Consider the following 26,396-nt stretch of genomic DNA (forward strand, 5'->3'; position numbering starts at 1 on the left):
GGGCCTATTTTCTACAAAATAGTAAAACTAGGGATCAGGGATGTCATTAAATCATAAAAATTGTGTACAAAATTAAATATAAGTGAGAGAAGAGGGTCTATATTGCTTATCAGACCTGCCAAGGGGTATGTGGGTAAAGCAGCTTTAAGATCCAGTGATAAGGTCAGGTGCGCTGGCTCACGCCTGTAATCCCAGCACTTTGGGAGGCCGAGGAGGGTGGATCACCTGAGGTCAGGAGTTTGAGACCAGCTTGGCCAACATGGTGAAACCCCGTCTCTACTAAAAGTACAAAAAATTAGCTGGGGATGGTGGCATGTGCCTGTAATCCCAGCTATTCAGGAGGCTGAGGCAGGAGAATCAGTTGAACTGAGGAGGCGAAGGTTGCAGTGAGGCGAGATCGCGCCATTGCACTCCAGTCTGGGAAATAAGAGTGAAACTTCGTTTCAAAAAAAAAAAATTCCAGTGATAAAATGTCAGAAGCTCACATGGAGAGGGATTTGTTCAAAGCTGCAGATAGGAGCAGGAGAGCTCTGAAAATCTGACGTCACTGATTCAGGGCCATGAACTATGTATGTCCCAGCTGAGATTCAGCTTGTTTTGGCCCCATTCTGCTTCCTGGTGAGACATGCTGTTCCTCCCTTGCAAGTTTGTGCATCTGCTTTTATCTCACTGTCCAATTAACATTCATCCATTCTCCTGTTGTTCTTACTAATACATATGCTATGTCCACACCTTTACCAATTGCTATTGACTATTCTACAGCTGAGCTCTTTCTTAGCACACTCTACACACAGCCACAGACCCAGGCACACACAGTTTTGTTTCTTTGGTTGTTAGAAATCACAGTTTTCTTCTGTGTGCAAAGAGATACACTGGGTATGAAATCTCCATGAATGGAGAGGGCATGACAAAATCTAGAGGTTAAGAATGCTGCAGTTCTCAGCAAGCAATGAAAGGACAGGATTCAGTGAGTTCAGGAGGGAAATTTTTCTCTGCCATGCTACATGAGGGAGCTCTAGTTTTCTATTTTCATAAAGTTTGTGAAAAGAAATAGTGTGTATTTAATAAAGTCTGTGGGTTAATTTCCAGGGCAAACCACTAGATGGAGGCCCTGCCTAAAAAACACACTCGAAGGATGAGTCACTCCTCTGCAAGTTTCCTCTTCCAGATAAAAACGTGAATTGGAAGGCCGGGAGCAGTGGCTCATGCCTTTAATCCCAGCACTTTGGGAGGTCATAGGTGGGCGGATCACGAGGTCAGGAGATCGAAACTATCCTGGCTAACATGGTGAAACCCTGTCTCTACTAAAAATACACACACAAAAAAACAAAAAACAACAACAAAAAACCCAACCAAACAAAAAAACGTGAACTGGGGGCACCAGCTGAAATCCTAATTTATCCAAAGGGCTCTGTAATCTTGTCTTGTTGTGGAACATGCCTCCTTTCTAACTGCTTTATCAATTCTCCATTTTCTTACTCACGAATTGCCCCAAAATTGGGTCATGCAATGCCCCACGGTTCCGTACACTTATACAACTAACTATAGGAATGTTTTTTACTCTTTAAAGACTTTTCCCCTCTGAATGCCAGAATGGCCAACTTTGTCTTTATTCTCCATTTCATGAGCTTTAAGTGCTACCTGACCTGTGAAGAGTTTGTTGTTTCTTGAAAGGAAACCTTGACAACACAGGTAATCTCCCCAGTATGTGATTTAGAGTCTACATAGTAAATAAACAGAGACAAATCTGAAGGTAGCTAACCTCTCTTTCTGGGGTTGGAGTTAAGTTTTTCTGACTGATACAGATTACTCCATAGCTAAGGCACTTGGGACAGGCCTTATTTTTTTATTATATTATTAGAAGCAAGTGTACGTTTACTCTGCCAATAAAACTCCATTAATTTAAACATAGCTGCATCTCATGAGCTATAAACTCACAAATATTTAACATTTTCATCAAATAAATCTTCACACTTGAGATATACAAGTCAATCAACAATTCACAGAGTTTACTTGCTTTTATTTTGCTTATAAGAAAGCAAGAATGGAGATGGGCCTAGCTTCCCAACCTACATCTTTCTCTCCTGCTGGATGCTTCCAGGAGTACTTGAACATCAGACTCCAAGTTCTTCAGTTTTAAGATTCAGACTGGCTCTTCTTGCGCCTCCAGCTTGCAGACAGCCTATTGTGGGAACTCATGATCATGGCTTGGGAGCTAAGATGGCCGAATAGGAACAGTTCCTGTCTACAGCTCCCAGTGTGAGCAACGCAGGAGACGGGTGATGTCTGCATTTCCAACTGAGCTTTGAAGAGAGTAGTGGTTCTCCCAGCATGCAGCTTGATATCTGAGAACGGGCAGACTGCCTCCTCAAGTGGGTCCCTGACCCCCGAGTAGCCTAACTGGGAGGCACCCCCCAGTAGGGGCAGACTGACACCTCACACGGCTGGGTACTCCTCTGACACAAAACTTCCAGAGGAATGATCAGGCAGCAGCATTTGTGGTTCACCAATATCTGCTGTTCTGCAGCCACCACTGCTTATACCCAGGCAAACAGGGTCTGGAGTAGACCTCCAGTAAACTCCAACAGACCTGCAGCTGAGGGTCCTGACTGTCAGAAGGAAAACTAACAAACAGAAAGGACATCCACACCAAAAACCCATCTGTACGTCACCATCATCAAAGACCAAAGGTAGATAAAACCAAAAGATAGGGAAAAAACAGAGCAGAAAAACCGGAAACTCTAAAAATCAGAGCACCTCTCCTCCAGAAGAATGCAGCTCCTCACCAGCAACAAAACAAAGCTGGATGGAGAGTGACTTTTGACAAGTTGACAGAGGAAGGCTTCAGAAGATCAAACTACTCCAAGCTAAAGGAGGAAGTTCGAAACAATGGCAAAGAAGTTAAAAACTTTGAAAAAAAATTAGACGAATGGATAACTAGAATAACCAATGCAGAGAAGTCCTTAAAGGACCTGATGGAGCTGAAAACCATGGCACGAGAACTACGTGACGAATGCACAAGCCTCAGTAACTGATGTGATCAACTGGAAGAAAGGGTATCAGTGATGGAAGACGAAATGAATGAAATAAAGCATGAATAGAAGTTTAGAGAAAAAAGAATAAAAAGAAATGAACAAAGCCTCCAAGAAATATGGGACTATGTGAAAAGACCAAATCTACGTCTAACTGGTGTACCTGAAAGTGACAGGGAGAATGGAACCAAGTTGGAAAACACTCTGCAGGATATTATCCAGGAGAACTTCCCCAATCTAGCAAGGCAGGCCAACATTCAAATTCAAGAAATACAGAGAATGCCACAAAGATACTCCTCGAGAAGAGCAACTCCAAGACACATAATTGTCAGATTCATCGAAGTTGAAATGAAGGAAAAAATGTTAAAGGCAGCCAGAGAGAAAGGTCAGGTTACCCACAAAGGGAAGGCCGTCAGACTAACAGCTGATCTCTCGGCAGAAACTCTACAAGCCAGAAGAGAGTGGAGGCCCATATTCAACATTCTTAAAGAAAAGAATTTTCAACCCAGAATTTCATATCCAGCCAAACTAAGCTTCATAAGTGAAGGAGAAATAAAATCCTTTACAGACAAACAAATGCCGAGAGATTTTGTCACCACGAGGCCTGCCCTAAAAGAGCTCCTGAAGGAAGCACTAAACATGGAAAGGAACAACCAGTACCAGTCACTGCAAAAACATGCCAAATTGTAAAGACCATCAAGGCTAGGAAGAAACTGCATCAACTAACGAGCAAAATAACCAGCTAACATCATAATGACAGGATCAAATTTACACATAACAATACTAACCTTAAATGTAAATGGGCTAAATGCTCCAGTTAAAAGACACAGACTGGCAAATTGGATAAAGAGTCAAGACCCATCAGTGTGCTGTATTCAGGAAATGCATCTCACATGCAGAGACACACATAGGCTCAAAATAAAGGGATGGAGGAAGACCTACCAAGCAAATGGAAAACAAAAAAAGACAGAGGTTGCAATCCTAGTCTCTGATAAAACAGACTTTAAACCAACAAAGATCAAAAGAGACAAAGAAAGCCATTACATAATGGTAAAGGGATCAATTCAACAAGAAGATCTAACTATCCTAAATATACATGCACCCAATACAGGAGCACCCAGATTCATAAAGGAAGTCCTTAGTGACCTACAAAGAGACTTAGACTCCTGCACAATAATAATGGGAGACTTTAACACCCCACTGTCAACATTAGACAGATCAATGAGACAGAAAGTTAACAAGGATATCCAGGAATTGAACTCAGCTCTGCACCAAGCAGACCTAATAGACATCTACAGAAATCTCCAGCCCAAATCAACAGAATAGACTGCTAGCAAGACTAATAAAGAAGAAAAGACAGAAGAATCAAATAGATGCCATAAAAAATAACAAAGGGGATATCACCACCGATCACACAGAAATACAAACTACCATCAGAGAATACTATGAACACCTCTACGCAAATAAACTAGAAAATCTAGAAGAAATGGATAAATTCCTCGACACATATACTCTCCCAAGACTAAACCAGGAAGAAGTTGAATCTCTGAATAGACCAATAACAGGCTCTGAAATTGAGGCAATAATTAATAGCTTACCAACCAAAAGAAGTCCAGGACCAGATGGATTCACAGCCGAATTCTACCAGAGGTACAAGGAGGAGCTGGTACCATTCCTTCTGAAACTATTCCAATCAATAGAAAAAGAGGGAATCCTCCCTAACTCATTTTATGAGGCCAGCATCATCCTGATACCAAAGCCTGGCAGAGATACAACAAAAAAAGAGAATTTTAGACCAATATCCTTGATGAACATTGATGCAAAAATCCTCAACAAAATACTGGCAAACCTAATCCAGCAACACATCAAACAGCTTATCCACCATGATCAAGTGGGCTTCATCCCTGGGATGCAAGGCTGGTTCAACATATGAAAATCAATAAACGTAATCCAGCATATAAACAGAACCAAAGACAAAAACCACATGATTATCTCAATAGATGCAGAAAAGGCCTGTGACAAAATTCAACAACTCTTCATGCTAAAAACTCTCAATTAATTAGGTATTGACGGGACGTATCTCAAAATAATGAGAGCTGTCTATGACAAACCCACAGCCAATATCATACTGAATGGACAAAAACTGGAAGCATTCCCTTTGGAAACTGGCACAAGACAGGAATGCCCTCTCTCACCACTCCTATTCAACATAGTGCTGGAAGTTCTGGCCAGGGCAATCAGGCAGAAGGAAATAAAGAATATTCAATTAGGAAAAGAGGAAGTCAAATTGTCCCTGTTTGCAGATGACATGATTGTATATCTAGAAAACCCCATCATCTCAGCCCCAAATCTCCTTAAGCTGATAAACAACTTCAGCAAAATCTCAGGATACAAAATCAATGTGCAAATATCACAAGCATTCTTATACACCAATAACAGACAGAGAGCCAAATCATGAGTGAACTCCCATTCACAATTGCTTCAAAGAGAATAAAATACCTAGGAATCCATCTTATAAGGGATGTGAAGGACCTCTTCAAGGAGAACTACAAACCACTGCTCAATGAAATAAAAGAGGATACAAACAAATGGAAGAACATTCCATGCTCATGGGTAGGAAGAATCAATATTGCAAAAATGACCATACTGCCCAAGGTAATTTATAGATTCAATGCCATCCCCATCAAGCTACCAATGATTTTCTTCACAGAATTGGAAAAAACTACTTTCGAGTTCATATGGAACCAAAAAAGAGCCTACATTGCCAAGTCAATCCTAAGCCAAAAGAACAAAGCTGGAGGCATCACGCTACCTGACTTCAAACTATACTACAAGGCTACACTATCCAAAACAGCATGGTACTGGTACCTAAACAGAGATATAGACAAATGGAACAGAACAGAGCCCTCAGAAATAATGCCACATATCTGCTACTATCTGATCTTTGACAAACTTGACAAAAACAAGCAATGGGATAAGGATTCCCTGTTTTATAAATGGTGCTGGGAAAACTGGCTAGCCATATGTAGAAAGCTGCAACTGGATCCCTTCCTTACACCTTATACAAAAATTAATTCAAGATGGATTAAAGACTTACATGTTAGACCTAAAACTATAAAAACCCTCGAAGAAAACCTAGGCAATACCATTCAGGGCATAGGCATGGGCAAGGACTTCATGTCTAAAACACCAAAAGCAATTTCAACAAAAGCCAAAATTGACAAATGGGATCTAATTAAACTGAAGAGCTTCTGCACAGCAAAAGAAACTACCATCAGAGTGAACAGGCAACCTACAGAATGGGAGAAAATTTTTGCAACCTACTCATCTGACAAAGGGTTAATATCCAGAATCTACAATGAACTCAAACAAATTTACGAGAAAAAAACAACCCCATCAAAAAGTGGGCAAAGGACATGAACAGACACTTCTCCAAAGAAGATATTTATGCAGCCAAAAAACAAATGAAAAAGTGCTCATCATCACTGGCCGTCAGAGAAATGCAAATCCAAACCACAATGAGATACCATCTCACACCAGTTAGAATGGCCATCATTAAAAAATCAGGAAACAACAGGTGCTGGAGAGGATGTGGAGAAATAGGAACACTTTTACACTGTTGGTGGGACCGTAAACTAGTTCAACCATCGTGGAAGTCGCTGTGGCGATTCCTCAGGGATCTAGAACTAGAAATACCATTTGACCCAGCCATCCCATTACTGGGTATATACCCAAAGGATTATAAATCATCCTGCTATAAAGACACATGCACACGTACGTTTATTGTGGCACTATTCACAATAGCAAAGACTTGGAACCAACCCAAATGTCCATGAATGATAGACTGGATTAAGAAAATGTGGCACATATACGCCATGGAATACTATGCAGCCATAAAAAATGATGAGTTCATGTCCTTTGTAGGGACATGGATGAAGCTGGAAACCATCATTCTCAGCAAACTATCGCAAGGACAAAAAACCAAACACTGCATGTTCTCACTCACAGGTGAGAATTGAACAATGAGAACACATGGACACAGGAAGGGGAACATCACACTCTGGGGACTGTTGTGGGGTGGGCGGAGCAGGGAGGGATAGCATTAGGAGATATACCTAATGCTAAGTGAAGAGTTAATGGTTGCAGCACATCAGCAGGCACATGTATACATATGTAGCAAACCTGCATATTGTGCGCATGTACCCTAAAACTTAAAGTATAATAATAATAATAATAATAATAATAATAAATAAAAAATAGGCCTGGAAGTTTTGTTTTTTTTACTAAAAAACAAACAAAACAAAAAGAAAGCAAGAACTTTCAGCGGGCACAGTGGCTCACACCTGTAATCCCAGCATTTTGGGAGGCCGAGGTGGGTGGTTCACCTGAGGTCAGGAGTTCAAGACCAGCCTGGCCGGCATGGTGAAACCTTGTCTCTACTAAAAATACAAAAAATTAGCCTGGTGTGGTGGTGTCTGCCTGTAATCCCAGCCACTTGGGCAGCTAAGGCAAGAGAATTGCTTGAACCTGGGAGGCGGAGGTTGCAGTGAGCTGGCGAGATCACGCCATTGCACTCTAGCCTGGGCAAGACAGCAACACTCTGTCTCAAAAAAAAAAAAAAAAAAAAAAAAAAGAAAAAGAAGACAAGAACTTTGCATTTGACGAACAATGACCTGTTTTCTAGCTTAGCTAGTTGAAGAATTGGGCTACACTAATGTTAGCTTTGGGAAAGTTTGATACTGAGAAGCCTCTGAGTCCATCCTTGCTAGGATGGCCAAGGTCAAGGTGGCAGAAAGAAAATTGGAGGCTCTCTAGTGTTCTCCACATTCTGTTAGGGCCCCTGCCACTGTTCAGCTTCCCTTCACCTCTGCACCCCTTGCAGTCAGGAGCAGGGGATGTGTGTGTCAGTTTGCCTACTTGCCTATATCCCTGGTCAAAAGTCTGGGGGCCATGTTATCCTACCCTCCCAGCTAACTGGACCAGAGGTGATTCTGTCAGGATTGACCAGGATGATACTACTTTAAGTATTTAAACCATAGACTATTTAAAGCAGAGAATTAAAACACGAGTGATGAAAGAGCTGAGAAGCCTAAGAGGGCAGTCAAGAAACTCAGAGATTATTAATAGTTAAGAAGTCAAGACAGCTCCTAGGCTGCAAGGGACAAAAAGAGTATATGGTGTTTCCTGAGCCCAGGGCTAGGATCACCAGTCAGAAACCAGAACCACAGGAGGCCTGATAGCAGGAACTGGAGCCATAGGAAAGATACATTCTCGACCTGAGATGCCACTGACTCAGAGCAGGAAGGGGAATACCCCTCCTGCCTCTCCAATCCTCCAATGGTGCCCAGATACTAAATACTAAGTAGGACTGTATCTCCAAATAAGAGATAAAAGCACAGAAGGATATCTTGATTTAGGAAAGATTCTGTTGATGGAGTGCCTAATTTTGATTAGGAATGCTTATATTCTGTTACAAAATGGAATGAAAACAGAAATTCCTATAATTTAGTAACATCTAAATCTGGTGACACATTCCAAAGAATAACTAAGACAACTTTTTTGATAACTGTTGCTTTGTAATATAATATTACTAAATAATATTATTTTAAAGAGGCAAAAATAGAGTGCTTTGGGGGTATATTTGGGTTAAATTTTTATACATTTAATCTCCCCAGTTAAAAAAAGCTAATGTCTTTCATTCAGTAGAAACTGCCCTGAATTTTCCGGTAACCTCAGCACCTGCAAAAAGTATTTTCTAATTAAATATTATAATGGTCTACTGAGAAAAGTCAATTAAAGGTGTCATTAATTTTATATTTATTAAGCAAAAAATAAAACTTTGAAGTTTGCAGACAATTTTATGAAAACATTTAAAAACAAGATTATGTGAAGAAAATCTCCAGAGGTGTAACAGTGATACAGTTTTAGACTCAGGTATGTGTTTTAAGATACTCTGCTCAGTTATTTTTTAATGTTCACATTATTAGTTTAAATAAGATTTAAAGATAATTTAATGTATATGGACCTATGCTGTTTTAACTTTTAAAAATGGATATTTAAAAATAGTTTTAGTTGGGCACAGTGGCTCATGCCAGTAAATTCCGGCACTTTGGGAGGCTGAGGCAAGAGCATTGCATGAGCCCAGGAGTTCGAGACTAGCCTGGGCAACATAGTGAGACCTCGTCCCTAGAAAAAGTAGAAAAATTAGCTGGGTATGAGGGTGCACACCTGTAGTCCTAGCTACTCTGGAGGCTGAGCTGGGAGGATCACTCGAGTCCAGGTATTCGAAGTTACAGTGAGCTATGATCGCGCTACTGCACTCTCGTCTGGGTGATGGAGCGAGAGACTCAATCTCTAAATATTAATAAGTAAATAAAATAAAAATAGTTAACTGTTTTACTTTTTAAATTGATCTGTTTTCTAGGTCAATATAGTGAAGTTTTTATTATCTTGTAATAAAAGCACAATTTGTTGGTCAGCAAATATATTTAACAATAGCCTTCCTTATTTTAGGCTTAGAAGAGCTCTGAGCTCCCTGGGCCACCCATGGGGGAAGTAGTTAAGCTTTTATCTCATACTCCCCTTTATTCTAACCCCTACTAATATCTTAGCTTACCACAGGGAGATTTAAGCCCCTGGTGCTCAGAGAGACTCCGAATTGTACTTGCTATAGTTCCCCGATCCACAGACTACTAATAATACTTACTAATGTCTAGAAATTACCAAGAGAACAAATTGGTAGTTTTCTGAAGAAGAAAACATTCTACTTCTCTTGCTTGGATTATGGGCTATTCCTGCAGATTATCTCTTTATGCTTTCCAGTTATGTAATTTAAATAACCAGTAAAGATATAATAAAAATTAATTAGTTAGAAAACTTTAAAAATGCTAAAGCAACTAAAAATAGCATAAAAACAGGATAAAACAAGTAAAATGGAATGTTGATAAAGCCCTAAGAAGAATGGAGGTAAGAAAGCAGTATAAATAATCATAAGGAGGCAAAATAAACTAAGAACAATGAAAATAGAGTAAAAGGCCAGGCATGGTGGCTCACACCTGTAATCCCAGCAGTTTGGGAGGCTGAGATGGGAAGATTGCTTGAGCCTAGGAGTTCGAGACCAGCCTGGGCAATGAGGCAAAACCCCATCTCTGCAAAAAATTTAAAAAATTAGCTCTGTGTGGAGGCATGCACGTGTAGTTCCAGCTGCTTGGAAGTCTGAGGTGGGAGGATCACTTGAGCCCAGGAGGTTGAGAATTCATGCCACTGCACTCCAGCCTGAGTGCCAGAGCAAGACCCTGTCTAAAAAAAAAAAAAAGAAAATACAGTAGAAAAGTTAACACAAAAAGAATAAAAGAGTCAAAGAATAAATCCAGCTAAAATGATACAAAAGTGGGTACAGGTTTAGGTTTATAAAAATCAAATCAATTAAAGAGAATGTGTACTCAGCAATATTAGGAATTCTATGTTTTAGCCCATCACATGAAAACAATTTTGGCCTAACTGGCTAAACCAGGCCTGTATATTCTGGAGGCGTTGCAGGACTCTGGAAAGAACTCTAGGGCAGAGGACCCTCAGTGCTCTGAGGTAAAAGCTGGAAAGCAGCTTAAACCCATTAAGAAAAACCCTTTTTTAGGCCTATTTAGGTCACAGGTCATGGTGCAGTAGATGATTCCTTAGAATAATTATCTAGTCCAATCTTCTTCCTATAGATCTGTGAAATACACCTGCATTGATGAAAAAGGTGCAATTTCAGTGATGGGAGTAGAGAGAGGTAGAGCCACAGGGAACACATACTGACTGGGAGACCTACACATTTAAGGTTTTATCAGCACCTTCTTGAGTAATCCTTTTTTTTTTTTTGTACTCAAAGTTTGGAATTGACACAGGTGTGTTTGATGTGTCCTAGGTGGGCATTTACCTCCCTGAGAACTTACTCCCTAGGCTGTCTGGGTATATCCAGTTGCACAGCGGAGAAGTATCTGAGAACAGTGATTTCTCACAAAGACACAAGCAGCTCTGCTGGCCTGGGGTGAATTAAGGTTGAGGCATAGGTGGAAAGTGGGGGAGGGTAGTCTTGTAGAGCCTTGCCTGGATTTGATGGGGCAGCTGGAGAAGGCCCATGAAGGGGGAAAAAGGAACAGAGTGGGCAACAATCCTGGCTGCCCCAGCTTCACTCAGCCTCCCAGGTGGTGCCTGGGGATCTCTGCAAGGCTGCCTCTGGGAAGAGAGCTGCAAACACAAAGCTTGTGCAGGTAGGTCAAGGCATCTACCATAAGACTCAAAAGGCTTGCAGGCCTCTTCAATTGTGACAGTTCTGGAGCAAGGGACTGTGTTAGTTTCCTATTAGCTGCAGTAACTACTTATCGCAGATTTATTATCCTGCAGTTCTGGAGGTCAAATATCTGAAATGAGTCTTACAAGGGCTAAAATCAAGACATCAGCAAGGTGCATTCCTTCTGGAGATTCTAGGGGAGAATATATTTCTTGCCTTTGTTAGCTTCTAGAGACCACTTACATTCGTTGGCTCATGACTTCCTTCTCCACCTTCAAGGCCAACCATACAGCAGCTTCAAATCTCCCCCCGACCCCATCCCCTCTTACCTTTGCTTCTCTTTGACTCTCCTGTATCACTCTTATAAGGACCTTTGTGATTATATTGGGCCTGTTTGGATCATATGGGATACTGTCCCCATGTCAAAATCCTTAACTTTATTGTAGCTGCAAAGTCCTTTCGGCCATGTTAAGATAACACATTCACAGATTCAGGGGATAAGGATGTCGATATCCTTGAGGGGCATTACTCGGCTTACCACAAGAGCTGTTCATTCCCTGTTACTTCAGCAGATTTGTCCTTGTAGGAGAGCCCAACTGAAGATGTTCTTCAGCTCCTGGTGGGAGCTGGAGGCAGGCACTGGCTTGTGGTTTCATTAAAAATAATGAGTGATTGAGCTAGCTGCTTTAGGACTAGCTTGTAACTCCACTTCCTCTTGGAAGTTTCAGAAGCTTAAGCCTCTAACTGCTTAGGCAGGAAAGAGCTGAGGGTTGGCCAAAAATGTTACAGTACTAGACACGAGCAAATTCATTGAGCAAATTTATACTCAGTACTTGGTGGGTAGTGAATATTGTGCAGGACAGTAGAGACTCATTGGTGAATAAGATTGATTGCGCTCAGATATTAATTTTATTTATGTGCTATCTCCCCTTTTGTGGTAGAATCTAAGCTACATTAGAGAACATATTTTGTCTTAATCAGTACCAAGTCTTGATGCCCACTTTTCAGGGATTTTGATGGTAAATTCTCAATAAATTTTTGTTGGTTTAGTGAAAGATATGATCTTTGACCTCAGTGAGCTTATAATTTAATACGTTGGACTAGAAGTTGGCTAATTATGGCCCTTGGGCCAAATCTGCCCCACTGCTTGTTTTTGCAAATAAAGTTTTATTGGAAATCTGATGTGCCCATTCATTTACATATTGTCTTTGGCTGTTTTGTCGTATAACTAGTAGAGTTGAGTGGCTGTGCCAGACTGTATTGGTCACAATTTGGGGTTAAATATTTACTGTCTGGCCCTTTACAGAAAACGTTTACTATCACCTGGGCTGACAAATGGTAGCCAAAAATGGTAACAAAAAATGGTAGCTACATTGAGCATAATAAGATCCACGATAGGATGCCTTAGGAGCTCATGAGAAGACAACACTTTCATTATTCTTGGAGCTTCCCATGCTCTGAAGTTCACACATTTAGAGAGACCCTTTAGCGCATCAATCATCTGACCACAGTGGTTGTCATGGACAGCCGATTGTTCCAGCTTTCATATCCTTTTGGTTCCTGCAGGTTTGTGGCTTGGTAGTCACCTATGAGACTCTTTGTTGAAGTGGGAACTCTAGTGTCTAGGATCTAGATTCTCTGGGTGGACCATTCCACCTTTTATTCTGAGGTCTCTCTACCTTTCTACTGCACTGTTGAGGTGTAGTGTTTAGATTCCTACTGTGCATACATTTTTCTATTTCACCCCCAATGTCCTACGATTGTTTCCTATGACCTCATCAGTTCTGTCTCCTCACCTTCCAGGTGATCTAACATAATCTAAGTACTGTTTAAGTTTTCAAAAGATGTAGACATTTATAAAAGACCCCAGTTTCTAATTTTCTCCCATCAGAATCTCTAGGGCAAAGAATTGCAAGTCTTGGTTACCAGTATGGAAGCAGCATTAGGTGGTAAAGGAGATAACAAACAAAAATGGTATTTTAGGAATTATCTCTCCTGCTTTGCATTGAATTATATCTTGAAGGCAACACATTTAAATAAGAGAGTGTTTTTAAGGAATAGAGTGGCAAGATCAACTCCTAGGATAATATTTAATATTTAGCAGGTGGTACGTATATTAACCACACAGACTGAAACAATTGTGTGGCAGTATGGGTACTTACTGGCTATGGATCAGTAGGATTTGTGTTTTTGAAGTTTATCTGGCTGTCAAGGGCAGAATGGATGGGAGGCATTCCCATAAGATTAGAGGGAGGCTAGGTAGGAAGGTATTATACTAGTCTAGGGAAGAGATAATAGGATCTCTACTTGGAAAATGACAGTGGGAATGGAGTAGGGGATACAGAATCTAGTACCATTGTATATATGGAAGCAAAGGGATTTGGTGAGTGGATATCTAGAGTGAGGAACTGGAAGAAGTGTGGATTGCTCATAGGTTACTGACATCAGCAATGGGATGGATAGTGGAACTCTTAGGAGACAGGATGAAGAAGTAAGTGTGGAGTATGTTAGGAAGATGAAAAATTAACTTTGGTTGGGGGATTGGACCTTCTGCTCTACCTCTGGAATCTTCCCTTTAATTGCTTAGTGATATGGTTTGGATATGTGTCCCCACTCAAATCTCATGTTCGATTGTAATCCCCAATGTTGGAGGTGGGGCCTGGTGGGAGGTGATTTGATTATGGGGGCAGATTTCTTCCTTGCTACTGTTGTTGCAATACTGAGTGAGTTCTTGTGAGATATGGTTGTTTAAAAGTGTGTAACAACTCCTCTTTCTTTCTCTTCCTCCTGCTCCAGCCACGTGAAGTGCTCACTGCCCCTTTGCCTTCTGCCATGATTGTAAGTTTCCTAAGGCCTCCCCAGAAGCTGAGCAGATGCTTCCTGTACAGCCTGCAGAACTGTGAGCCAACTAAACCTCTTTTCTTTATAAATTACCCAGTCTCTGATATTTCTTTATAGCAGTGTAAGAATTGACTAATACAGAAAATTGGTACTAAGGAGTGGGGCATTTCTATAAAGATACCTGAAAATGTGCAAGCAGGTTTGGAACTGGGTAATAGGCAGAAGTTGGAACAGTTTGGAGGGCTCAGAAGAAGACAGGAAGATGAGGGAAAGTGTGGAACTACCTAGAGACTTGTTGAATGGTTGTGACCAAAATGCTGATAGTGATGTGGACAATGAAGTCCATCTAGGCTGAAGAGATCTCAGGTGGAAATGAGGAACTTACTGAGAACTAGAGTAAAGGTCACTTTTGCTATACTTTAGCAAACAGCCTGGCTGTATTGTGCCCTTGCTCTAGGGATCTGTGGAACTTTGAACTTGAGAGAGATGATTTAGGGTATCTGGTGGAAGAAATTTTTAAGGAGCAAGGGTGTTTAAGATGTGGGTTGGCTGCTTCTAGCAATGTTTCCTCATATGCGTAAGCAAAGATATGGTCTGAAACTGGAACTTGTGTTTAAAAGGGAAGAAGAGCATAAAAGTTTGAAAAATTCACAGCCTGGCCATGTGGTAGAAAAGAAGAGCATTTTTAGGGGAGGAATTCAAACAGGCTGCAGAAATTTGCATAAGTAAAGAGGAGCCACATGCTAATAGCCAAGACAACTGGGAAAAAGCCTTGAAGGCATTTCAGAGACCTTCTTGGCAGCCCCTCCCATCACAGGCCCAGAGGCCTCTGAGGGAAGAATGGTTTTGTAGGCCAGACCCAAGACTTACTGCAATGCAAAGCCTCAGAACCCTGCTTCCTGTGTCCCAGAAGCTCTAGCTTCAGCCATGGCTAAAAGGGGCCCATGTAAAGCTTGGGCTGCTACTCTGGAGGGTGCAGGCTATAAGCCTTGGCTGTTTCCACATGGTGTTAAGCCTGTGGGCGCACAGAATGCAAGAATCGAGGTTTGGGAGCCTCTACCTAGATTTCAGAGAATGTATGGAAATGCATGGATGTCCAGGCAGAAGCCTGAATGAGAGGTAGAACCCTCATGGAGAACCTCTACTAGGGTAGTGCAGAGGGGAAATGTGGGGTTGAAGCCCCCATGCAGAGTCCCCACTGAGGCACTGCCTAGTGGATCTGTGAGAAGAGGGTCATTGTCCTTCAGCCCCCAGAATGATAAAGCATGGTAGAGCCACCAGCAGCTTACACCCTCAGTCTGAAAAAGCCATAGCCACTTAACACTAGCCCTTGAGAGCTGCTGCGGGGGCTGAATCCTGCAAAGCCACAGGGCAGGACTGCCCAAGGCCTTGGAAGCCCACCCCTTGCAACAGTGTGCCCAGGATGAGACGTGGAGTCAAAAGAAATTATTTTGGAGCTTTAAGATTTAATGACTGCCCTGCTTGGTTTCAGGCTACCATGGGGCCAGGAGCCCTCCTTTTTTTTTTTTTTTTTTTTAATTTTTTGGCTGATCTCTCCCTTTTGGAATGAGAATATTTACCCAATGCCGATACCCTCATTTTACCTTGGGGGTAATTAACTTGTTTTTGATTTTACATTTTCATAAGTGGAAGTGACTTGCCTTGTCTCAGATGAGACTTTGAACTTTGGACTTCTGATTTAATGCTGAAAGAAGTTAAGACTGTGGGGGACTGTTGAGAAGGGATTTTGAAAAGTGAGAAGGACATGAGTTTAGGGAGGGGCCAGGGGCAGAATGATATGTTTTGGATATATGTCCCTGCCCAAATCTCACATTCAATTGTAATCTCAAGTGTTGGAGGTGGCGCCGGGTGGGAGGTGATTGGATCACGGAGGCAGATTTCTCCCAGGGTACTGTTGTCACAAGAGTGAGTGAGTTCTCATGAGATCTGGTTGTTTAAAAGTGTGTAGCACATCTCCTCTTGCTTTCTTTCTCCTGCTCTGGCTATGTGAAGTGCTTGCTCCCCCTTTGACTTCTGCCATGATTTTAAGTTTCCTGGGGCTTCCTCAGAAGCCAAGCAGGTGCCAGCATCATGCTTTCTGTACAGCCTGTAGAACCATGAGCCAATTAAACCTCTTTTCTTCACAAATTATCCAGTCTCAGGTATTTCTTTATAGCAGTGCAAGAACTGACTAATACACTTAGCAAATGCCTTAGCTATCCCAGGAAAGAGAAGTCCCTTTATACAGAAATGGCCAACAATCCCTGCATCAAGAGAACTGTTCTGTTTTATGCAAGCCAAGCTCAGGGATCTTGGAGGGTTGCATATTGTGATGGAGACATAACTGTTTTCTAAGTCACTTTCTGCTAGCCTGCCAGAATTTCTGTATGTGGAGTCTATTTTATTAAATTTGGAGCCTTCTGGTATAATCTCTTTCTCCTCTATTTTAGGTCCAGATAGTTCTATGTAGCATTTAAGATCACATAAAATCACAATAAAACCTTTCCACTCTGATTCTATTGAGTTACTTTTTAAAAATTTTTGTCCCTTCAAAATAAATTATATAAACCACATAAAACACAACACATGCTGTTTCCATTTACTGTGATTCTACAAAGAGAAATGTTCTGACAGGACAATATAGATAAGAAGTACAGGACAAAATTATAAAAAGAGAACTTGTTCTTCTTCTCTCTTCCTTCCACATTTTGTCATCTTTTTCCTTTTCTTCCTCATCCTTCTCTTTCTTCTTCCCATATTAGTAAGAACTGATTATCATACAGTAGCCTAAACACATTTCTCTGCCTATTACTCCCAAAATAGAAAATACAAGAGAGGTTAAGTAATGCATTTATTTTTTAAAAATGAAATTATGAAAACTGTTCAAAACTTTTCCAATAAAATTTTGATTCTGATTCAGTCCAAATTCTTTTTTAAGTGGTTGGCTCAAACTTAGGAGCTCTTCAGGGAGTAAAATGAAATATTAAAAAGCAAAATCCTTCTGGTAATTTTAACAATACTAGAGCCTGCTGTTTTTGTCTTTCCATTAGATCTAAAGCCAATGTCCTTTTAGTCAATGTGCTTTTAGAGACAGTTTTATTATTATTTTTTAATCAAGAAAATCTATTTTTATAGAAGTTTTAGTTTTAGCAAAATTGAGCAGAAAGTGCAGAGAGTTCCCGTAAAGCCCATGTCCCCACACACGTACAATCTACTCCGCTATCCACATCCCGCACCACAATGGTATATTAAATGAACCTGTGTTGCCACATCGTCACCTCAAGTTTACATTAGGGTTCTCCCTTGGTATTGTACATTCTATAGGTTTTGACAAATGTCTACTGGCATGTATCTACTACTGTAGTATCATACAGTTCCCTAAAAGTCCTCTGTGTTCCACCAATTTTTCCCTTCTTCCCTACTAAAACCTGGCAACTACTGATCTTTTTTTTTTTTTTTTTACTATTTCTATAGTTATCCCTTTTCCAGAATGTCATATAGTTGGAATTATACAGTAGGTAGCTTTTGAAGGTTGGCTTCTTTCACTTAGTAATATGTATTTAAGTTTCTTCCATGTCTTTTCCTGGTTTGATAGCTCATTTCCTTTTAGTGCCGAGTAATATTCCATTGTCTGATGTACCATAGTTTATTTATCCATTCACTTACAAGGGACATCTTGGTTGTTTCCAGGTTTTGGCAATTATGGATAAGGCTGTTATAAATGTCCGTGTGCAGGTTTTTGTATGGACATAAGTTTTCAGTTCATCAGAGTAAACACCAAGGAGTGCAATTGCTAAATCATATATTAGTTTACTTTTTAAAAATCTAAGAAATACTTAGCACTCTTCAATCAACCCTGGTAATAATGAGGCAAATTAACTCATCCAAAATAATTTTATGGAATAGATGTTAAATATAATTGTAATTAATATTCAAATTATTTAGTATTTAAGTTATATTTAAATACAATTATATCAAATATTTAAATATAAAGTATTTTCTTTTTTTTCTGATTTTACTTTAAGTTCTGGGATACATGTGCAGAACGTGCAGGTTTGTTACATAGGTATACATGTGCCATGGTGGTTTGCTGCACCTATCAACCCATCTTCTAGGTTTTAAGCCCCGTATGCATTAGGTATTTGTCCTAATGCTCTCCCTCCCCTTGCCCCCCATGCCCTGACAGGCCCTGATGTGTGATGTTCCCCTCCCTGTGTCCATGTGTTCTCATTGTTCAACTCCCACTTATGGGTGAGAACATGTGGCGTTTGGTTTTCTGTTCCTGTATTAGTTTGCTGAGGATGATGGCTTCCAGTTTCATCCGTGTCCCTTCAAAGAACATGAGCTCATTCTTTTTATGGCTGCATAGGGTGTGTATGTACCACATTTCCTTTATCTGGTCTATCCTTGATGGGCATTTGGGTTGGTTCAATGTCTTTTTTATAAATTTACAAGTATGCAATTATGATTAAATATTTCAGAATCTTTCAACTTCCAAAATACTGGTTTTCTACAATGTCTGGGATATTCTTGAACAGGAAATTTTGTCCTGAGACAACAGTTATTTGATGACTATGGATCAGAGGTAGGGGAAAGGGGGCACATTGACCTGTAAGTGTGTAGAAGTCAATGTAAAGCTATCTTTTGGGAAAGAGGAAGCCTTCCTCAAATGCACTTTAGTCTCATTTGTGGGCATATGTAAGCCATTGCATTTTATTTCTTACAAACACTTAAACATTTCATTTTTACTACTCTCTCTTGTGCTTAGTTTCTTAGACAACCCATTTCTTCCTACTATTTTTTTACTTTGAAGTTTTTTGATCAATTTAATTAAATAATATTTTAGATACAATAAACTGCAGCCATTGGAGGTGTATAGTACATAGATGAATCTTGACATCAGGAAAACCGCAGTCAAAATCGAGTTACAGAACATTCCCATCACCTCAAAAGTTTCCTTGTGCTCTTTTGCAGTCCAAACATCCCTCTGCCCCAGCCTAGGAAACCACTGATCTGTTTGTGCCATTGTGGATTATTTTACATTTTCTAGAATTTTTTTATAAATGGAGTCACACACACTGTGTATTCTTTGATTTTTTTTTATACTTATACATGGTGCCTGCATCAGAAATTTGTTCCTTTTTATTTGCAGAGTAGTAGTTCGTTGTATAAATATACCACATTTTATTTATCTAGTCACTTTTTGGTAAGCATTTATATGTATCCAGTTTTTGGACATTGGCTATTGTGAATAATGCTGCTGTAAACATTTATGGACATGTTTTCATTTCTCTTGGGTACATATATCTAGGAGTTGAATGGCTGGATCACATGGTAAATATAATACAACTTTTGCTTTAAGTATTTGTATATATTTTAAAGACATTAAGAAAGAAAAATTGGCTGGACATGGTAGCTCATTCTTGTAATCCTAGCACTTTGGGAGGCTGAAGTGGGAGAATTGCTTGAGGTCAGAAGTTTAAGACCAGCCTGGGCATCATAGTGAGACCCCATCTCTACAAAAAAATAGAAAAAATTCTCCTGGCATGGTGGAATGTGCCTGTAGTCCTAATTACTCAGGAGGCGGAGACGGGAGGATTACTTGAGCCTAGGATTTCTAGGTTTCAATGAGCTACGATTGCACCCCCACACTCCAGCCAAGATGACAGAGTGAGACCCTGTCTCAAAAAAAAATTGGTTCTTATATGAACCAAGTTTTTACTATTTTGGATGTTTTTTGTTCGTTCTTAAAAGATCTGTGTTTAACTCTGTCAAATTCATTTAGTCTGAAGAATTTCCTTTTAGCATGCCTTTTAGTGTGGATCTTCTGGCAATAAATTCTCTTAGTTTACTTTACATGAAAGTGACTTTTTTAAACCTTTATTTGCAAAGGATATAGAATTCTAGGCTGACAGTTTTCTTTCAGCAATTTAAAGCAAATCACACTGTTTTCTGGATCTCATAATTTCTGAAAAGTTCATGGTTATTTGAATCTTTGTTCCCTTTCCGCAATATGCTTATTTCTGGTTGATTTCATTTTTTTTCTTTTTGTGTTTGGGTTCAGCAGTTTGACTATGATATGCCTAGATGTGGTTTTAGTAATGCTTATCCTGCTTAGTGTTTGCTGAGGTTCTTGAATGTGTGAATCAGTATAGATGTCCTTTACTGTATTTGGGGTTTTTCAGCTATTCTTTCTTCAAATAGTTTTTCTTTCTCTGTTCTCTCTTTCCTTCTTTTGGACAAAAATTACACATATTCTGTAGTTTTGAGATCTCCCCACAGGCTCCTGAGGTTCTGTGTATTATTTTTCAATCTGCTCTCTCTCTCTTTTTCAGACGGAATAATTTTTATTGATTTATTTTCAAGCTTATTGAATATTTCCTCCATTATGTTCATTTGTGTTTTTAAGCCCATTCAACTAATTTTATTTCAGATTTTGTACATTTTAGTTCAAAATTCCAATTTACTTATAATTTTCTATTTCTCTGCCAAGATTCCTACTCTTTTGTTTCATTTAAACATATTTTTCTTCAACTTGTGAGCATAGTTTTAATAGCTTTTTTAAAGTCATTGTCTGATAATCTCCAAATCTGGTTCATTTTGGGTTGATATCTAATGTTTGTCTTTCTTCATGAGAATGGCTCATACTTTCCTAGCTTGTTATAATTTGGGTAATTTGGGATTGTCTCTTGAATGTTGTGAATTTATGTGTCAGGACGCTATGTATGTTTTAATCATCTGAAGAGTGGTGACGTTTTTGTATTACTAGGCACTTAACTTGATTAAACTCAGATAAGAAAGTGAAAGTCTGTCTCACTTGCAGTGGAGGTTTAGATCTCAGATTAGTTTAGTTTTAGAGGGGTTGTTTTTTGAGTATATCCAGCACATATGTTTCAGAATTCTGTTTTTTTGTTTTGTTTTGTTTTGAGACGGAGTCTCACTCTGTCACCCAGGCTGGAGTGCAATGGCGCAATCTTGGCCGCCTCCTGGGTTCAAGCAATTCTCTCGCCTCAGCCTCCTGAGTAGCTGGGATTATAGGAACCCACCATCATACTCGGCTAATTTTTGTATTTTTGTAGAGACGGGGTTTCACCATGTTGGCCAGACTGGCCTCGAACTCCTGATCTCAGGTGATCAGCCTGCCTCGGCCTCCCAAAGTGCTTGGATTACAGGCATGAGCCACCGCGCCCGGCCTATATTAGAAATCTTACACATCATTTGGAGCCCCCTTCTTTAGATTTCTACCCTCTAAGACTGCCTCTTCATTTTCTCGTGACTGTGGATCCTCCACGCTCCATTGTTCAGTCCCTGCCTGGTGGAAGGCTTTCTTTCAGGGAATTAGCCTGCCTACGTAATGTGATCATTGCAATTTGTCCTCAGGCCAAAGGAACAAAAATTAAAAACCCATTCCATTCCAATTTCTTTGCCCAAGTTTTGAAGTCTCATCAAAATTCGCCTGTCTTGCTCACTCTGCAGAGACCACAGTTAGGGTTTCTTTCTCTGCTGCATTTTCTCTCTCTCTCTCTCTTTTTTTGTTTTTTGATATGGAGTTTCACTCTTATTGCCCAGGCTGGAGTGCAGTGGTGCAATCTCAGTTCACTGCAACCTCCGCCTTCCGGGTTCAAGCGATTCTCCTGCCTCAGACTCCTGAGTAGCTGTGACTACAGGCAAGCACCACCCCACTGGGCTAATTTTGTATTTTTAGTAGAGGCGGGGTTTCTCCATGTTGGTCAGGCTGGTCTCGAGCTCCTGACCTCAGGTCATCTGCCCACTTCGGCCTCCCAAAGTGCTGGGATTACAGGCATGAGCCACCGTGCCCTGCCACTTTTCTTTTTTTTTTTTTTGAGATGGAGTTTTTGCTCTGTTGCCCAGGCAGGAGTGGAATGGTGCCATCGGCTCACTGCAACCTCTGCTTGCTGGGTTCAAGTGATTCTCCTGCTTCAGCCTCCTGAGGAAATGGAATTACAGGCTCCCGCCACCCTGCCTGGCTAATTTTTGTATTTTTAGTAGAGACGGGTTTCAACGTGTTGGCCAGACTGGTCTCGAACTGCTGACCTCAGGTGATCTGCCCGCCTAGGCCTCCCAAAGTGCTATGATTACAGGTGTGAGCCACCATGGCCGGATCTGAATGTTTCATGCATTCTTTGTTTCTTACTTTCTCCCTTGCTGTCATCCTTTGTGATTTGATGAGTTTTTAAATAGTGTTATGCTTTGATTTAATTCTCCTTTTATTTAATGTACTATGGGTTTTTTCTTAGTGGTTTCCAGGAGGCTTACATAAAATATTTATAATTATACCAGTATTTTATGCTGATAATATATAACTTCATCTAGATACTGTACACTTAACAAAAACTACACGTTTACCTCTCCCTCCACACTTATGTTATTGATGTCATAATTTATACTTTTTAATATTGTATATCCATTAACAAATTATTGTAGCTATAGTTATTTTTAATACTTTTGTCTTTTAACTTTTATATTAGAGTTAATAGTGATTTAAGCACCAATATTACCATATTAGAGTATTCTGAATTTGACTATACTGTTACCTTTATAGGGACTTTTATACTTTCATATGTTTTCATGTGGTTAGTTAGCATCCTTTCATGTTAACTTGAATAACTCTCTTTAGTATTTCTTGTAAGGCAGGTTTACTAGTAATGAAATTCCTCAGCCTTTGTTTGTCTGGGAAAGTCTTTATCTCACCTTTATTTCTGAAGGGCAGCTTTTTTTGTGTGTAAATTATTCTTGGTTGACAGTTATTTCATTTTAATAATAAAAGATACCATCTCACTCTTTCTTAGCCTGCAAAGTTTCTTCTGAGACACTTGCTAATAGCCTTATGGAAGTTTCCTTGTGTGAGATGAGGTTTTTTTTTTCTTGCTGCTTTCAAAATTCTTTCTTTGCCTTTGATTTTTGACAACTTTATTATTATAATGTGCCTTATAAAGTTCTTTTTGAGTTGACCCTGTATGTACAGGGACATATGAGTTTCAGGTACCTGAATGTCCATAATTCTCCAAGATGTGGAAAAATTTTAGTTATGTTTTTTAAAATAAGCTTTCTGGTTTTTTTTCCTTCTCTATACCTTCTGGAACTCTCATAATTTGATTGTTTACCTTGGTGGAGTCCCATAATTCACATATGTTTCTCCATTGCTTTTCATTTTTTTTTTCCTTTTCTCTTCTGAATGGATAATTTCTAATGACTTGTCTTCAAGCCCAAAGATTTTTCTGCTTGATCAAGTCTGTTGTGGATGCTTTCTATTGCAATTCTCATTTCATTCATTGTATCTTTCAGCTTCAGAATTTCTGTTTGGTTCTTTTTAATGATTTCTGTCTGTTGGACTTCTCATTTTGTTTGTATAGTCTTTCATTATTATTTTCCTAATTTCATTGAGTTATCAGCTTACCTTCCCTTAGAGCTCACAGAGCTTCTTTAAAACAATTATTTTGAATTATTTGTCCAGGAAATTTTAGATATTCATCTTTGGGGTTTGTTACTACAAAATTATTGTGTCTCTTTGGTGTTGTCTCTTTCTTGAATTAAACAAAATTTTTGTTATAGTCTTGCGTTGATGTCTGCACATTTGATGGATCCAGTTACCTCTTCCAGGTTTTATGGACTGGTTTTGGTGAGGAAGGACCTCCATCTGTGGGTAGATGTGAGGGTGCCAGCTGGGTGGAGTGTGGCAGTTACAGTTCTGGGAAAGGCCCAGTGGTATAGTATCTGTGCCTCTCTGTCACCTTTGATCAGCATCATTGAAGATTTTCGGAGTCCTCAATGGCCAAGGCTCTGGGGATCTTCTGTAGCAGCAAGGGCTGTTGGTGTAATTGGTGGAAGGCTGCTGAGGACTTCCTGATCTCTTTTTGTTGTTGTTTGTTTCTCATGACTGATCGGATTCCTCTTGGTGCCAGGTCCAGCTCATAGGTGGCGTTGTGCTAGATAGCCCATTGTTTCAGTCACTAGCTCACAGTGATGATAGCTTCAGGGTGTGACACGCAAGTGCACATGGAACAGCCACGGATCTGAGGTTAGGAGCATATATACTTGTAGAATGACAGTGGCCATAGGGTCCAGGGCACAGGATAGCCAGCCCACAGTGGTTGTGGCTCCAGTGATTGAGATGGTGATACATACTGAGCAGCCATGAAGTTGGGATTGGGAGAATAGGTATGCATGGAGAGACAATGACTCTAGGGTCTGCATTGCTGCTAAAGGAAAGTTAAGTGGCATTCTAGATTGTCTTAACTTAAAAGATTTTACAGGGGGACCCTGATTCAATTTTTTACCCAATAATCCCAGTGGCAAACAACTTAGTGATGGCTTCAGATGTGAACTTTTCCAAGCTTGAGACTAGGTCTCCCTTTGATTGCTGAGAAAGTACATTATTCATCATTACTAGAACTTTCAGCTGTTTTCAAGAAAATGTATAGGACATTCCAGAGATCATTAAATGCTAGCTTTCATGAGAGTTTCATTTGAATACTGATTGAATCCAATATTTCAAGGACCCTGGCTAAAATTTGAAAGCAAATTATATAAGGAAAAATAAATTCTTACAAATAAGTTTTCTTTGCCCTTGCATATTTATATTCATTACATCCTTTTTCTTCATCTGCCTTTGTCCCACCATGGGTCTGAGAATGAGGACTTAACTCAAACAACTAGGGTGGTAAGAACTGAGTTTTGCATAGGTGTATTAAAAAAGGAAATGTTATGATTTATGTCTTAAAGTGAAGCAGCATATCTATATTCACTGCATCTTCTGCACCCTGCTGCCCTGCCACCAGCTGAATAATTAGGTCTCTCTGTGTATGACTTAACCCAGAACAATCAGATGACAAATTCTGCAATTTTACATGAGTATATTAAAAGGGAAACCTTGTGATTTATATCTTTATATGTATAATGAAAACTAAGCCTCTGGGTCAGCACACTGATATTTCTTAGAGAGAAATCATAGCAATATTTGGGCTCATGAAGCATCAGTGACAGTGATATTTTCCATATGGCTTGCAGAGATTGTCAAGCTTGGGTCAGGGCTTCTGCTTACATCATATACAAATAAACAAAAGTACTCCTTTTGCACTCAGTATAAATTTTTTTTATTATTATATTGATTTCAGTAATTTGAGAGCAGTTATAATCAACATCTTCCCAGCCACATATGGGATCATAATTATAAATGCAACTTTCTCTAAAAATAAAAGGAAGGGAAAATGTCTTCTCTTCTACCTATCAAATGCAAGTTTTGGATTATTTCCAAAAAAAATATTCTACACTCAAAAGTGATACTTTACTTATTTATTCAGCAACTGTTTATTGAGTGTCTGCTGGGTTCTGGGTATGCCATGTGTTGTTAATATAACTGTGCCAATGCCATCATGTTTGTCTACGGAGGAAAAAAAATCTGGATCATTAATTATGCAGAAAACCTTTTGATTACAGCTGTGGTAAATGCTTCCAAGAAAAAGTTTAGGTTATAAGGAGAGCATGTGGTAAGTGACAGGCTGAGGAAGAAATATGACTTATTATGGCTGAAAAAAGGATCTAGTTATCAATCCCTAATGACGTAGAATAGGGTAAGCATACTCTGTCTGGATGCCTCTCTTTGCTACTGACATACCAAAGGAAAATAACGGAAATCTTTGCCTTAGGAAAGTGAAACAAGTACAGACAAGTCATGGACATTAAAGGTCCCTCAGGATTTTTTTGGTCAGAATGAAATGCTTCTTTTGGACCAGGTGATATGAATGCTATTTCTTAAAGTATGGTTCATGGACCACCTACACCCAAATCCTTTGGATGATGGTTAAATATCCAGATGCTTAGACCTAGGTCAGCTGAATCTGAATAGGTGTGGCCTAGGGGTCAGCATTTTAAATAAGCTTCCCAGGTGATTCTAATGTGTTCTGCAATTTTAGAGCTTTTGCACTGATTTAGATTCTCATAAGTATTAGACCCTCAGATGACCTCTTTGCCCCTTCATGTTTGTTCCTGAATCATTTCTGGGATTGCTTCAAAGGAAATGCAAAGTAAAGCCATTGGTCAGACATTTGGAAGCAGCATGGAGCCAAGCTAATTCCACATGAAGTTGAAATCCTCACAGTGTGAAACAGTGGAATGAGAAATAATGTGGAATCCAAAACTTGTGTTTGAATTCTGGCTCTGTTACTCACTATGTATAGCCATGGAAAGTAATTTCTCTTCTGTGATTCTGTTTGCTTGTTCATAAAATGATC

At 39.7% G+C, this 26,396-nt stretch overlaps 1 long non-coding RNA gene across 1 annotated transcript in view; it reads left to right on the forward strand.

Annotated features, from left to right (window-relative positions):
- The window catches only part of LOC129484309 (uncharacterized), a 180,538-nt gene that overhangs the window by 64,705 nt on the left and 89,437 nt on the right, over window positions 1-26,396 (forward strand). The window contains exon 4 of the long non-coding RNA XR_008658407.2: window positions 14,101-14,203. This is a non-coding gene — a long non-coding RNA (uncharacterized lncRNA). The remainder of the gene's footprint in view (window positions 1-14,100; window positions 14,204-26,396) is intronic.

The sequence above is a fragment of the Symphalangus syndactylus genome, chromosome 6, assembly GCF_028878055.3.
Source record: "Symphalangus syndactylus isolate Jambi chromosome 6, NHGRI_mSymSyn1-v2.1_pri, whole genome shotgun sequence".
NCBI classification, from domain to species: domain Eukaryota; kingdom Metazoa; phylum Chordata; class Mammalia; order Primates; family Hylobatidae; genus Symphalangus; species Symphalangus syndactylus.